Source organism: Hippopotamus amphibius, chromosome 7 (assembly GCF_030028045.1).
Source record: "Hippopotamus amphibius kiboko isolate mHipAmp2 chromosome 7, mHipAmp2.hap2, whole genome shotgun sequence".
Lineage (NCBI taxonomy): Eukaryota > Metazoa > Chordata > Mammalia > Artiodactyla > Hippopotamidae > Hippopotamus > Hippopotamus amphibius.
In genome coordinates this window covers 71,419,156-71,435,891 of record NC_080192.1, presented here as the reverse complement: position 1 = coordinate 71,435,891, position 16,736 = coordinate 71,419,156, and the positions used below count along the sequence as shown (strand labels likewise).

Here is a 16,736-nt window from a genome sequence, read left to right as displayed (position 1 = left end):
CCTAAATAAAGTGACAGAAAGGAAAACAGGAGAATTCCTCATGTTTGAATATAACCTTTCATTTCTCCCATTATTTTAGGATCCAGTGGGGATATTGTGCTGACCCAGACTCCACTCTCCCTGTCTGTCCTCCCTGGAGAGCCGGCCTCCATCTCCTGCACGTCTAGTCAGAGCCTCCTACACAGTAATGGAAACACATATTTGCACTTGTACCTTCAGAAGCCAGGCCAGTCTCTACAGCTTCTGATCTATCAGGTTTCCAACCAGTACTCTGGGGTCTCAGACAGGTTCAATGGCAGCGGGTCAGGGACAGATTTCACAGTTCAGATCAGTAGGGTGGAGGCTGAGGATGTTGGAGTTTATCACTGCATGCAATGTACACCAGAAACTATCACAGTGGTACAGCCCTGAACATAAACCTCCCTGCCCAAAAGTGCAGCTCCTCCGAGGAACTCACTGCAGATTCTCTGCGTCTGTATAAGAGGAAGACGTTGGAGATCTCAGGGGAATAGGGTGCAGCTGAGGGCTCTGTATTGTAAGCGCCTCAGACACCATATGTTAAGTTTCCATCAGCTGCACAGCCTTGAGTGACAGAACCAGCAGGAGAGTGGACGGATCTAAGTGCCCTCTGAGCAAACAGACTTGAGGAAGAGGTGAGGTGAGTGAAAGCTCATCCTACTTCTCCCTCCCTCATGTACAGTTAGGTGTCACATAAAGGTAGTCAGTATAACAGGTGGACAACTGAGGCAGATTTGTGGCAACATAAGAGGTTTAACAGCTTTTGGTACATGTTTAAGAAGATAACATGTCATAATATTCAAGAATAATTTTCCCCCACTTTCTTAACTTTCTAATTCTCCTTTTAAATACATAACTTCCTACTCCTTTACCATGTTATAGATAGCAGTGTATACAAGCTGCCCTTCGATGGAGTTAGCTGAGAATAATCAGTAAAACTTTGGGTTATGAGTGTCCAAATAGTCATTTGCAAGTTCCTACAATCCTAGTTGATACAATATGTTAAATTCCCATCATCTGCACAGCCTTGGTGTGACAGAACCAGCCGGAAAATGGAGGGGGTCCATGTACCCACTGAACAACCAAGCATGCTAAAAGGAAAAGATAAATGAAAGCTCATCTTAATACTCTCCAACTTGGATACATTTTTCAGTTAAAATTAATCAACATAATTTTCAATTAAGTTTAGTCAGAGACAATAGAGACAGATTCATGTAATGCGAATTGAATATATTTTGGTCTTTAGCATTTGGGGGTATATTTTTAAGAGGATAACACTTCTTAATATTAAGAAGTTAGGATTTTCCCACTTTCCCAACTTCCTATTCTTTTTACTGCTTATTGTCCTAATCTGTAAAGATAATCAAGACAGTATGTACAGAAAATATCCATGAGGGAAGTATAGCGAGAAGAATTAGTAAGAATCTTGGTTTGAGTGTCCCATTAAACTTTTGTAAATTCCTAGTAGATTCAATACTCTAGTGCTAAACCTCTTCAATGTGCTTCCATCCTTTACCTTTTGCTGAGAAAAAGGACTTCTTGAAATTGCAAATATTGGGCTTTAAAAATAAAAGGCATAAAGGGAAAGATGTGGAATTTACTCCATCTGCCATGGAAAAATAAAGAATGACATGATTTTTTTTTCTCTCCCGAAAAGTTAACTACTTTAAGATGGTGGGCAGACTGCAGGAATGGGAACATGAAGGAAATAGAGTAGACATCTGCGATTGGACCTAATTGGCTCTTTGGCTTACATTTGGTACTGTTGGGAGTGGTGGTAGGGTTGCTGGTTGAGGGTATGAACTCAGAAAGAAGCCCAGATCTGTTTCTTGTGAAAAATCACAGAACTGAAGTGACCTAGATTGAGCCAGCACCACTGCACATTTCATGGGAAAGTAGTGCATCCAAAAGGGCTCTAGGTCTGCAATCATCAAAGGTTAAGCGATGTTCCTGTGCAAAAACCCGAGGTCACGTCACTCAGTCCCAATCAACCCAACACAGCAGAGGAGAACTTCTGGAAACTTATTCTGTTCCAAGAAGTGGTCCAGCAGAGGCCATGTGGTGGAATGGCATGTAGGAAGATGTATCACCCAGTGACATGTTATGCAGAATGCTCAGCAGGTTCTGAAACAGGCAGAGATGAAGACCAATGTACATGATTCACACATGTATTAAGGATGGTCTGTGCAGCCTTGGGGGAGGAAAGCATCTTGGGTATATCTGAGATTTTTGCCTTTCTGGTCCAGCACATCCCAGCCCACTTTCTGATCCAGACCCATGGGGAAAACTGGCCATGTGTTAAAGGTTACCCAGTGCAAACAACAAAGCTCATCTGGATACTCTTTTTCCAGCTGGATTCCTCTGCCTGGACCACATCAGAACTCCCACCCACGTGCAAATCTGACCAACAATACAGAGGAACAAAAAGTCAGGTGAACATCAGCTCAACATAAACAAGTTCTGCTCACTCTGGAGTTTTAGTCATCTGGTCCTCATTCCCTCCATTGCTCTCTGGTGTCATCAATATACGAATTTTGCATTTCATCCTTCATAACTTCTGTATTTTCTCTAGTAGTTATCTTGGCCTTCCAAGCCCTTTATCGTTCTCCCTGGGAATAGATAATCCTTTTGTTTTTTAACCTATATAATGATTGGCACTATCTTGGCACCTTTGGCACTATCTTGTCAGAAGGAGAAGGAGAAAAAGTTTTCAAACACCCAAAATTGCATTATTTTCACATATCATTCTCGTTACCTAAAAATAAATCCAATACACTTGTTCTAATAATATATGCATAGAGAACATATGTTTTGAATATATCCTCCTTATAACAAAGCTTTAAAATTATTTCTGGATAATGAGCATGTCAGTTACATGTCATGGCATGCTATGATTTTTTTAAAAAAAGAATGAATCAGTAGGAAGATAACTTGTGTCTGGCTGAGGAAATAAATCATATTAGAGATGATTGCCTATCCTAAGATAATAGATTTTATGGAGAATACAGCAGAAACTGGTACAACAGTGTAAAGCAATTACACTCCAATAAAGAGCTTTAAAAAAAGAAAGAAAGAAAAAAGAATTCTCTACTAAATGAAAAAAAAAATGTTATTCTTAACCCAACAGATCAAAACAAAGAAAAATGATTTTTAGTAAGGAGTTTGTGACAAAAAAAGACAAGTCTTCAGAGTGTATTTCTATACATATTCACAGTGGGAACACACATCCACCCAAAACTGTACTGGTTTCTCACTCAGAATCATCAGTATGGAGTCTAGAGAACCTGCACATATATCTGAGAGCAGGACACTCACTGGACCCTGCATGGTGTAATGGCCCCAAACGCAAACCTCCCAAGGACACTCAGCCGCTCAGGGCGGCAGGAGCAGCTTCGGTGCCCAGAGGACAAATCAAAAGAGTCGCAGTGCCCTTAGTGTGTCCTGATATCACCTGCTGCCACTTAATCCCTTCAGGGCACTGCTTCATGCCTTCGTCAAGTGATCATCACTTTCATTAACCATCAGAAGAATGAAAAGCTGTCTGCACTGTAATGGTTTTGACTTTTTTTATATAAATACGTTTATTTATTTATTTATTGGCTGCATTGGGTCTTTGTTGCTGCACACAGGCTTTCTCTAATTGCGGCCAGCTGGGGCTCCTCATTGCGATGGCTTCTCTTGTTGCGGAGCACAGGCTCTAGGCATACAGGCTTTGTAGTTGTGGCACATGGGCTCAATAGTTGTGGCTCATGGGCTCTAGAGCCCAGGCTCAGTAGTTGTGACACATGGGCTTAGTTGCTTCAAGGCATGTGGGATCTTCCTGGAGCAGGGATGGAACCCATGTCCCCTGCATTGGCAGGTGGATTCTATTTTTTTTTCTTTAAGAACTTTTGTTGAGATACAATTGACATACAATAAACAGCAGGCGGATTCTTAACCACTGCACCACCTAGGAAGTCCGATTTTGACTTTTGAACAAGTCAAAGCTCACTCTCACAGATATGCAGAGCCATAATAGTACTGCTGAATGATCCTTTCTGAATTTGCTTGTCACTAAATTCTCTCTGAGCAGTTAATCCATCACCCTTCCACTCTCAGAATTTTCATTTGTGAAAGTGCTTATGTGTGTTTTTAATTCCAGACTGATGATTCCAGTGCTGCAAATCCATTTATATGCCTATTAGATTCCAACATCTCTATGGGTGTAAATTTTCTAGAGCAAGCCTCACGTTCTTTTTTAATTGAGTAAACTCTTCTCTTACTGGTGCCAAGATGGAAGCAGAGATGATTGATGTGTGACTTTTACTGAAAACATGCATATTTAATGCTATAAATTCAGTGTGACAAATTCACCACTTCCTGCATCTCCCTCAAATCTTATAGGCCATTTTTTCTTTCAGTTTAAAATTGTTTCTACTTTCCAACCTCATTTCTTCTCTGATCCAAATTTCACTTAGTAGTTTGCTATTTACTTTCTACATATTTGAGGGTTTCTATAATTTCTAATATAATTCCTTTGGATTCAGAGGATATATTTTGTATGATTTGAATTCATCTAATTTTACTGACTTATCTTGTGTCCCACAAGATCTTAGCAAATGTTTTGGAAAGAATATGTACTCCTGCTACAGTGGTGGAGTGTTGTCCAAGTGTCAGTGATGTCGAGATGCTTGATAGTGTTGTTCATGTTTTGTATGTCCTCACTGGACCAAGCGGCAGGGCTGCTTGCATCTCAGCCTGGACCTGCTGCAGAGCCCTTTGCTACTCTGGACCCCAATAAACACTGGCTGACCCCTATGCCACCTGGCCCAGAGGTCAACCACTATTCCTAGATGTGTTATGTGATGGCTTCAGAAGTCAGAAGGGCTTGTCAATGCTTCCTTCTTTAAAGAAAAGGATGCCTGTTAAACACACTGGAATGGAGAGTATAGTCCTCCTCTCCCACCCTGTTTTTGGAGCATGGCTGAGGGCTCTCTCATCAATGGAGTAAAATAGTTCATAAGATTTAGTTCCAGTTGTAGAGGAGTGTCCAGAAATAAGAGCCGCACAGCCACTCCAAGTCGGGAAAATAAGTCCCTAGATTTCAGCACAGATGTTACCAGACAGCCCAGGAAGAGCTCACCAGCCATATTCAGATGGATTTGCTTGTTTTCACACAATCTGTAGACTGTCACTCTCATTAGGAGGGTCTAAAATTTGACAGCATAATTTCCCTTTTTCTATTGTACCTACTTTCTACAGGTCCTTCTGTCTACAGCACGCTGGGAGGCACCCAAGTCAAATTCTCAGTAGACATATGTATCCTCTTCCAAGTTCTGGCCCAAATTGTTTCTGTATTTGCCTAACTCAGTGAAGTTGTTATGACTGTGGAAATGTTTGTGGGATCAAATTGTGCCTCACTGTATCTCCACGTCTCTCTGCAAAAGTTAACCCGCCTCAAATTTTAATAGCCTTCTTTCTCGCTTCATTTTGCTCTATGAGATCTGAGGGTATTTTAAATCCGAGGCAAATTATTTTACTGAATCTCAAAACTTATCATTAAACCAGATATATTATTGAGCACCAAATATGTGTTTTAATTTCACCATATAATCAACAGATTCTCTCCTTCAATTTTCCCTTGTATACATACTGTTAGCACAATCAGTTTTCTTGGTATAGATTGTTAAAATAAATTCTTATAAGTGGCTTGGAATTTCACCTAGAGCTTTTAGGACAGCAGAATATGAGTGAGACAAACAGTCTCTGGGTTGAGGATGTTCCTAATTCCGACAATAAGGATATAAAAGATGAGTAAGATCTGCCCAGGTAAGTTTTTAACAAGTAATCATAGGATCCAGTTATTTGCTAAATTTTAAATTATGCCTTGTGGTTTTTCTGAAAAACTCAAAATTTATTTAATTTCATTTTTATTTTATTTTATTATTTATTACCTGTCATTCAAATTAGGCAGATAGAGAATGGGGTCTTGAGAATCCAGAAAAGTCAACTGTGTTAACATACTTACTTCTTACAGTGTTTTGAGGGAACATATAAAGCAGATAATAAACACATTTACACATTTACAGAGGCTTCCCTGAGCTCCACCTAAACCAGAATGTTTATCCATCAATTTCATCCTCCAGTGGGTAACAATTTGCAATCACAGGTGCCTCAGGGCTGTGAATCCAGCCCAGCCCACCTGCAGCTGGGGAACTCCCTCTGCTGTTGGACTGATGTCAACTCTCACTCAAAGACAAGCTTGCACCTTTAATCACAAATGAACCTCCTTTGGTGCCTGGGCAGGGAACAGGCCTCTGTGTGTTTTTGACTTTTTCCAAAGCAGTGTGGGGTTTGTCTTTGTGCTGACAAAGTCTACATTGTGTGCAACAGTATCCCACTTCTGCCCCACAAACTTATACTCTGGGATAATAGATGCCAACAGTGCCACAATTAGACTGCCTTCTAAGTCATACATGTCTCACACTGGCTTGCAGTTTTATGAACTCAAACTAATAGCCTCTGGCAACTCAGACAAAACTATAAGAAAACCCATCCCTATAGGTTCTTCCTCAACCAGGTGACTATGATAACGAACTGTAACTGGTAGATTAAATTGACCACTTTACAATGTTAGCTCTTCCAATCAAAAATTATGAAGTTTTCATATATACACATATAGGTCTTTTTAATGCTTTTCAAAAATTAAAATTTTCTTAAACAGCTATTAAAGATATCCTGATACTTTATATTTTATTGTTAAGATATGTACTATGTTTTAATATAATTTGTAACATTTTTGTTGTATAGTAAAAGATTGGTCTCTATACATTGACTTTATAACCAGTAAGTGCATTATCTTATTCCAATATTTTTAATGGATTAATTGTGCTCTTTTTGTAGATCATCATTTCAGCTATAAAAATGAAAAATGTTGTTTCTTCATTGGAATCTAGCATACCATTTATATATTTATTTTTAATACCTAGTATCATATATCTAGTATATTAATAGGGCGGAGGCAATCAGCATCCTTTGTCTTTATTCTGATTTAAAGCACTGCTTCTCAAATAACGCAATCCACAAATGGGCGGAAGACCTAAATAGACATTTCTCCAAAGAAGACATACATATGGCCAACAAACACATGAAAAGATGCTCAACATCACTATTCATCAGAGAAATGCAAGTCAAAGCCACAATGAGGTATCATCTCACACCACTCAGAATGGCCATCATCAAAAAATCTAGAAACAACAAATGTTGGAGAAGGTATGGAGAAAAGGGAACTCTCCTGCACTGTTGGTGAGAATGTAAGTTATACAGCTGCTAAGGAAAACAGTTTGGAGGTCCCTTAAAAAATTAAAAATAGAACTATCATATGATCCAATAATCCCACTACTGGGCATATACCCGGAGAAAACCATAATCCAAAAAGAAACATGTACCGTAATGTTTATTGCAGTGCTATTTACAATAGCCAGGACATGGAAGCAACCTAAATGCCCATCAACAAACGAATGGATAAGGAAGATGTGGCATATATATACAATGGAATATTACTCAGCTATAAAAAGGAATGAAATGGAGCTATACGTAATGAGGTGGATAGACCTAGAGTCTGTCATACAGAGTGAAGTAAGCCATAAAGAGAAAAACTAATATTGTATGCTAACTCATATATATGGAATCTAAAAAAAAAAAAAAATGGTACTGATAAACCCAGTGACAAGGCAAGAATAAAGATGCAGATGCAGAGAATGGACTGGAGGACACGAGGTTGGGGGGGCGGGGGGTGAAGGGGAAGCTGGGATGAAGTGAGAGAGTAGCATAGACATATTTACACTACCAAATGTAAAATAGATAGCTAGTGGGAAGTTGCTGTATAACAAAGGGAGATCAACTCGATGATGGGTGATGCCTTAGAGGGCCAGGACGGGGAGGGTGGGGGGGAGTCGCAGGAGGGAGAGAAAATGGGAATATGTGTATAAATACAGCTGACTGACTTTGGTGTACCTCAAAAGTAGGTACGAGTGTAAAGCAATTATATTCCAATAAAGAGCTTAAAAAAAAAAAAGCACTGCTTCTTATATATCATGGTTGAGTAAAATACCTTCAAATTTTGTTACAGCTGTTTAACTATTAATGAATGTTAAAATCAATTGAGTTTTTTCCTGCATGTATTTGGAAAACCATATTGTTTTTCTCCTTTAATGTATTAAGGTATGGACTTGGTATTTTTATTATTCTTCAGAGAAATTGACTAATATATTTTTATTTTCTTGTTGATCAGGTCTGCTCTTGGTGTCAAGGATATAGTCTGATAGTCTAATCAGTGCGTTTTCTAGTGTCTAGAATCCTTGGTTAAATAGGAATACCTGGTCTTAGCATGTCATCCTTTACATCATTTGAGTTATGTACGTGAGAATGTATTTTTAAAGCAACCCAAGCCACACATGCATATGGCAGGAAGTATAGGTTAACAAGACTCCCATTGCAGCCCCCCGACTGTGGAGACTGCCATGCTGAGATCTCCAGCTCAGTCCAAACAGTTCAGTGTAGTCCTTGGTTTCAGAGTGACTAACACAGGCAATTCCAAACAGTTTTGCTTGTTCACAATATCATTTCATCATCTTCATGAGTGAGAACAATTGGGAGTGCTCTGCAGTTGGAAAGTACAGGAGCTGGGGTTACCCCTGTTGTCTCATGGCCAGAAAAGTCCAGAGTGATCATAGGTTCGGCAGTCAGTTTGAATTCAAAGTGCTCACAAAGCTTAGACACACAGCATGGAGAGTATTCCTTGAAGAAAAAGGAAAAGCTACCCAAACCTTTTCTGGAAAAGAAAAAAAAAGAAAGGAAGAAAAAAAGCATTAATGCCTTTCCCTCACACTGGTTACACGCACCTCCCAGGTGCCAGGGTTTAATTTTCTTATCCATTGATACAAGGCTCCATTGAACAATCATATTATTGTATTTTCTTCAGTCATCCTCTACTCTCACCCATAACTTTTGTCTCTAGAAGAACTGCATTAAAGGAGGACAATATTTTCACGAAACATTTTTGTACAGCTTAACTAGAGTGATTCATCATATTCAGGAATTGGTCAGGTGAAATCTTGAATTTAAAAAAAAATTAGGACTTTCCTGGTGGCACAGTGGTTAAGAATCCGCCTGCCAATGCAGGGGACATGGGTTCGAGCCCTGCTCTGGGAAGATCCCACATGCGGAGAAGCAACTAGGTCTGTGTGCCACAACTATTGGGCCCACGCACTGCAACTACTGAAGCCCGAGTGTCTAGAGCCCATGCTCCACAATAAGAGAAGCCACTGCACTGAGAAACCCGCACATCCCAGTGAAGAGTAGCCCCCACTCACAACTAGAGAAAGCCTGCACACAGCAATGAAAACCAAATGCAGGAAAAAAAAAAAAAAAAAAAAAAAAAAACCTTTAAAAAAATAAATAAAATGTAAAAAATTTAAAAAAATTACGATGGACTTACATAACCTCCTTTGTCCTGATCATCGTCTTGCTCTACAGTTTTCCTTTCCTGCTATGTCTTTATCTGGTTTGGTGCAATGCTAATCTCATAGAATGAATTAGGAAGCATCTATTTGCTGCAAATTTAAAAGACAGAAATCTTATTAAGTATTTTCTTAGCAGACAATGTTATTAAACTACAAACCAATAATAGAAAATAGCTGCTAAAACCCAAATATTTGGAGATAAAACAATACACTTCAAATTTACAATTGGATCAAAGAGAAGTCTTAGAAGAAATAGAAAATATTTTGAATTAAATGAAAATGGAAATACAATATCATAATTTATGGGATACAATGACACTAGTGCTGAGGAAGAAATTCATGACATAAAGGCATCTTACAGCAGAAGGAAAAGCTAAAGTCAATAATCTAAGCTTCAACTTTAGGAAACTACAGAGAGAAGAGAAACTTAGGCTTAAAAAGAAAGGGAATAGTGCTCGCTTCGGCAGCACAGATACTAAAATTGGAACGATACAGAGAAGATGAGCGTGGCCCCTGCGCAAGGATGACACGCAAATTCGTGAAGCGTTCCATATTTTTAAACAGTTGTTTGAACTTGGTGTACGCCCAAAAAAATAATAAATAAATAAATAAAATTTAAAAAAAAAGGGAATAATAAAAATTGGAACAGAAATTAATAAATAAATAGGGAAGCAATAGGTAAGATGAAGGTAACCAAGGAAAATGAAACATTTTATTTTACCTATATTTATTCCCTCTCCTAACTTCTTCCTTTATGTATATCTGAGTTTCTGTCCTATTCTCATTTTCCTTCTCCCTAAAGAACTTGTTTTAACATTTCATGCAGGGCAGGTCTACTGGTGATGAATCCCAGGAGTTTTGGTTTTTCTGTAAAAAGTTCCTGTGTTTCCTTTACTTTTGAAGTGTAATTCTGCTGGCTACAGCGTTTATGTTAGTGGTGCTTTTCTTTCAGCACTTTAAACATTTTACACTACTCATGTTGCTTTCATGTTTCCTAAAGAGAAGTCACTGTAATTCTTATTTTTCCTGTAAATAAAGTATTATTCAAGATTTTCTTTCTGTCTTTGGTTTTTGCAGTTTGAATATAATATACCCAGATATGAAATATTTGGTATTTTCCCTGGTATTCCTTCTCTGATACGCCTGAATCTGTGGTTTGGTGTCTGTCATAAATTTTGGAAAATTCTTAGCCATTATTAACTCAAATATTCCTTCTCTGTTTTTTCTTTTTCTTCTGGCATTCTAATTATGCATATATCACATCTTTTTTAAATGTCCCACAGTTCTTGGATGGTCTGTTCTCTCATTAGTTTTTTTCATTTTTTATTTCACTTTAGGAAGTTTCTATTCACCTGTCTTCATGGTCATTAATTCCTTCTTTGGCTATGTCAAGTATACCGTTTACTCTATCAAAACATTCAAGATTCCTTTTCCTTAAATAATTTCCTTTCTCTTTAGAGAACGTAATTTAGCTATATTTTTAGGGAGGGTAGGTATACTACCAACAAATTTTCCTTCATCTGAAATTCATAATTCCCCCTTTACTCCTAAAGGATATTTTCACTTGATATAGAGTTCCACATTTACACTTACTTTCTTTCAGTAGCTGAAAACATCATTTCTTTCTGGCCTCCAAGCTTTGTGATGAGAAACCCCCATCATTCAAAAAAATTTTGCCCCATGTTTAAAGAGTCATTTTTCTTATGCTTCTTCCAAGATATTTTTGGTCAATATTAGTCAAAAGTTTAACGATGATATGTCTTGCCATATATATCTTTGGTTCTGTTTGTGGTTGCTCAGTTTTTCTTTTGCCAAACTTGGAAATTTTAACTACTATTATTTTAAGCCTTTTTTTTTTAGCTACATGCATTTTCTCTCCTCCCAGGAGTCCAGTGACACAAATGTCAGCTTTTTTGTTATTGTCTGATATATCGCATCCCATCTGATAATTTGGTGTGTCTAAAATTACCAGATTATAATGGGAAGTTCAATCAATCACACAGCTACTTAACATCCACAAGCATGTCTAGCAAGAGTCCCTGACATTCTGGGAGTTGATTTGTTATTGATATCGTATAGTTGTTGTTGTTTTTAAATTTCTGACGGTGACATGGTCTTGTGCTAGAACCTTAGAAATATACGATGCGAGCTCTATTACAGTTCATACAGTGTACACACAATATCCTCACCTATCACAGATGTATCACACAACAGCATCTGTGCTGGATCATAGGACCCAAGTGACACAGCCACTCATGTCAAGACCTAAACCTGATGCAGAGCCCTCTCCTCCCTGAGCCCACTAGGACCTGGCAGCTTTCCCTGTTAGCCAACAAATAGGCAGTGCAGTGCACCCAGGGGTAGAATATATTGCCTCAACATCCCACAGAAGCCACAAAACATTGTGCTTCATTCTCAGTGGTAGGAGGACAGGGTACCATTCTCGTTCTTTACCTTCAATAGGATGTGCCAGCATGCCTCAGGCATCTGGACCCCTGCTGTATTCACTAATTGGCAGCCCATGAATTTTTTGCAGGACTGACATCCGTCCACTGGAACACATATATGTGTAGGAGTCATTTTGAGTTCTTGCAATTTCTTGCCCATCAAGTCTAATGAACATGATGTCATCAATCCAATATTATAATATGTGATGCATCGTGGAATGTCCAGACAATCAAATTTTCTTCCACTTGCAGTGTGACAGAGCAAGAGCGTTTACACCGTCTTGGGGGAAAACTGAGGATATGAGCTGTTTTTTATTCTAGATAAATGCAAACTATACCAGAAGACTGCATTAGTTTGTATTTTTATTCTACTTCTCAGTTCTGCATATGATCAAGCATGGGCAAATCTTTTCAAAGTAATGGGTATAAAGTTTCAGCTATGCGAGTTGTGTAAGTTCCAGTGATCTTCTGTAAAACTGAGTGCCTAAAGTTGAAAATACAATATTTTTAACTAATAGCAACAACAACACAAAACAAAATGAAATGTGATGAATATTTTGAAGGGGAACAATATGTATAATACTTTGTGATGATAGTTTCATGGGCGTACGCACATGTTCATACACATCAAATTGTATACACTAAATATGTGCAGTTTATTGTACATCAGTAAAGGTGTTTTTTAAAAATCTCAACATGTTTCAACTCTACATCACCAGCAGAGGGAGACATAATGCACTCAGAGAAAGGACAAGGACACCTGCTCTCCTGACAAGCATATCTGACTATTTAAGCCAACATGAAATATCCATAATTTGCATATCCCTCCTCTTACATCTGAAGTGACCCTGTCTCTCGGGATCCTATAAGAAGGTCTTTATCTTGAGATGCGGCATGAGCAGCATAGACAAGGCAAAGGCAGCAAGATGGGGTTTCCATCCCAGCTTCTCGGGCTTCTGCTCCTCTGGGTTCCCGGTGAGATTATCTGGACAAAATAAGAGTGTGGATAATATTTCACTGGCTTTCTCCACAAGGAACCCTTTACCACTTGAATGTGACTTACTGATTAAGTTTGAAATTTTTTTAAAAAGGACGTTATTTCTCCTATCTAACTAAGTTAATGATAACTTCCATATACATAGAGTTATGGCCTGTAAATGTTTCACAGTCGGTTTCAGCTTCCAGTGGGGAGATTGTGGTGACCCAGTTTCCAGCCTTCCTGTCTGAGACTCCAGGGGAGGAAGCTACAATCACCTGTCGGGCTAGCCAGAGCGTTTGCAACTACTCACGCTGGTACCAGCAGAAACCAAATCAGCCTCCGAAGCTCTTTATAAAGTGTGCCTCCCAGTCCATCTCAGGGGTCCCATCACGGTTCAGCGGCATTGGATCTGGGGCAGATTTCACCCTCACCATCAACAACCTGGAAGCTGAAGATGCTACAACTTATTACTGTCAGCAGGTTGATAGTTTACCTCTCACTGTGCTATGACCTAGAACAAAACTTGTTCAGCCTGAGTGAACAGAAGACCTAGGCAATACCATGTGCTTCCGATCTTTGCAGGTGCAGTTGGGGCAACAATCTAACCATCACCATAAGTCTGACTCACTCCCAGCAGAGCTGAAACCCAGCAGGCTCTGTTTCATATCTTTATATCACCTTCACGCACAGTAATTTTTTACATTAGGGGGAAAGATTCCAAAGATCATTCTCTTTTATTCTGTCTACATTCTTTGGTACACTGTTCATCCCAGGGTGGTAATATTTGGGGATTTCCTCTCCAGAGGCTAAAGTTACTCATTTAGATCAGAAAGGAAACAAGTAGGGAGGAGCATGCAACAACCAGGTCATGGCTTGGTGCTGAAGTGACAGTACAGCCCAAGGACTCATGATTTGGTTATCATGGGATCAAAGGAGAGACAGACTGAGCCCACTGTGGAAGCAGACCATAAAGCCTGGACTTTTGGCAAGTCAGACTAGCACTAAGATTCACTCTGCCAGTGAAGCATTTTGACAGAGAATGAAGAAGGCATTAGATAGTTCGCTCTACACATGTAAAAACTGGTCCATCAGCACAGGACTGTAGACGCTGAGTTGGCACTTGGGAAAAGTTAGACTCTCCCAGAGACAATGTTTAGCTGGAAAAAGGGAAGGAATCCGAGTCCTGTCTTGCAAGTCTTGAGAACAGCACAGGGATCCTGGCCTGGGGAGGTTGAAATCAAGAATCGTCAAGTTCCTATTTAGAATCCCTTCACCAAAAATTGCATGTATCACGTCAGTGAACACGTGAGAAGGTAGCTTGAGAGCTGAAGTAAAGGTGGAAAAGTTAAATGTGCATTTTCATTTCACACATCATTTGTCTTGAGAAAGACAGGGCATCCCCCTCACCCTAACCAGGCATGTTCTTTACTGCTTATCAGAGGTTTTGACTATCTCCTCCCTCTCCACCTACAAAATTCAATCTGCACTTTGAAAAGTGGTTTCTTTCTCTCTCTCTCTCATCAGGACCAATATCCTTCTCTTGACAGTTTTATATTGCCATGAACAATTCAAGTTCATTTGTCTGGGCTGAACGCTCAACGACACTATTTGTGAATATTAAGGTTTAAAACTGCACCCACTAGCATATTAAATACAAGCCACATGTGGCTAACCAAATTTAAATTAGAATTACTCAAAATTAAAGCCATACATCCGCAGTTGCCCTAGTTACATTTTGTGTGCTCAGTAGTCACGTGTGGCTAATGGTTACTATATTGAGGAGCACAAGTGCTGACATTTTCATCATCACAGAAAGTTCTTATGCAGTAATGGACCAGAAGGTCACCCTCGGTCACTCAGTGGAGTCCGGCTCAAAGCACAAAACTCGTGAGATGTTTGTCCAAATGCTTCCTCAGCTGGTGCAGCCACTGTGGTTCTCAGAGCTGCTCTGGAGGGCTTTCTGGGATGAGACGATGAGGCTGGTTGACAGCTCTAGACCAGGAGCCCTCTCCTTCCCATCCCCAGCCCCCGCCATTATGCCTGCAGAGGCCCTCCTGTCCCACCCTCTCTTTCCCAAAACCACATCTTTGACATCTCGTGTGGACACCAAACCTATCGCTTAACTCTGTTCCAGCCAATATCCTTTCTGAATCCCTGTTTTCCTGTTAGGCCGTTGTCTATAACTAGATGGCTGGATTAATGAGGATAGAAATCATTGTGTGTTTTCTAAGGAGGACAGACTAGTGATGCATGAAGCATCATCAGCTTCAGGAGTAAGAGCAAAAAAGTCTCACAGTCAAGATTCTTGGGACCCTGCACTGAAAATTCTATAAGAGGCTGTATCACAAAACTGCCTTTAGATGGCAGGCAAACGCCACATCAACACTAGACATAAGCCTGCTTTCAGACATACAGAGAAGCTAAGAGTGATAGTGTCCCTTTTTCAACAGGAGCCCCTAAGTCTTGAATAGGTTCAGGTATGATGGGGACACCGGGGAGGAGCTGCCTTGTGCTGGGTGGTGGAGAAAACCTCTGTGCTCTGTGGCTGGAAGCCCTGCCTTGTCCCTCCCCTCTGTGATGGTTGCATCCCCAGAGCCCACCTCTACCCTCTCTGAGCAGGATCAGCCTCAGGAAGCACCTCAGGAATATGGGGATCCCAGCTTTGCTCCTCTCCCTCGTGCTGTTCTAACTCTGGAAAGGAACGAGGACTCGGCTTCATCCTCAGTTTCTTTGCATTATATGCGGACAGGCCCTTGCAGATGAGGTTGTTAGTCTGTTTTATTTTCTGGTCAGAAGCACATCAAACTGAATGAGCTACATGCTTGGTATTCATCTTTGGGGATGTCCATGTTTGCTCCCCTACTGAGAGTGCCAGTGGGGACACTGTGTGGACACCTTCTCTAGCCTTCCTCTCTGTGTCCCAGGAGAGAGGGGCCCCATCACCTGCAGGGCCAGCCAGAGTATTCACATCGTCACGGCCTGAAGTTAGCAGAAAGCAGGACCAGTTCCTGAGCTCCTGCTCACTGACACTTACCCCTGGCCACGGGGCAGTGGTTCTGCACAGACATCACTCTCACCACCAGCAAGAGAGCTGCCTTCAGGAGCACAGGTACCCTCCCCCCGTCACCACTCTGGGCATAAGTCTTACCCAGCTGCAGCTCCTGCTTGGGGGCTGCCGAGGGTCTCTGACTTGATCAGGAGGAGGGTTCTGGGCCAACAGCGCTGAAGCCACATGCCTTCTCCTCCTGGCCTCCCCTCCCACCACCTCTATGGACACCTCCAGCATGTCTCATCTGCATCACGGAGTGAAGCACTTCAGTGTGTTCTGAATTCACTGACTGCTATTCATCCTTACATCACACACAGGCCTGCTGGTCTTCAGAGTTGAGACCTTGTTCCTCTCACACATCCTGGACCATTGTTATCCTGTAGTTCTGACTCCACTCCTGGAGTCCTTGTGGGGGAGTCATTGTTGGTATGTTGTGATTATTGGAAACCGCAAAGTAAAATACAAATACTCAGACGCTAGCAATAGGGGTGGGGAAGTCCCAGCCTATTGAGAACAAGAGGCCTGGCAGCCATGAGCAGTAATAAACCTTGGGGGAGGGGGAACATCCCTTCTCCTTGCAAGTCAGGCACAAGGCTGAGAACAGGCTGTGGAGTGGTTCTTTTGTGTACGTGACCACAGTCGCTCCTGAGCTCATCTGTGCTGCTCTTTCTGAGGGAAGCTACCAGGGGAGGTGCCCCTACCTCCATGTGATGAGCTCTGGAAAGAAAAGGTTTTCCTCT

The 16,736-nt window shown here is 40.6% G+C and overlaps 1 non-coding gene and 1 gene segment (V, D, J or C); both read left to right on the top strand.

Moving 5' to 3' along the window:
- The window catches only part of LOC130856813 (immunoglobulin kappa variable 2D-29-like), a 106,309-nt gene that overhangs the window by 16,704 nt on the left and 72,869 nt on the right, over positions 1-16,736 (top strand).
- Positions 9,973-10,079, top strand: LOC130857966 (U6 spliceosomal RNA). Its single transcript, XR_009054950.1, has one exon. It is a non-coding gene; the product is annotated as a U6 spliceosomal RNA (small nuclear RNA).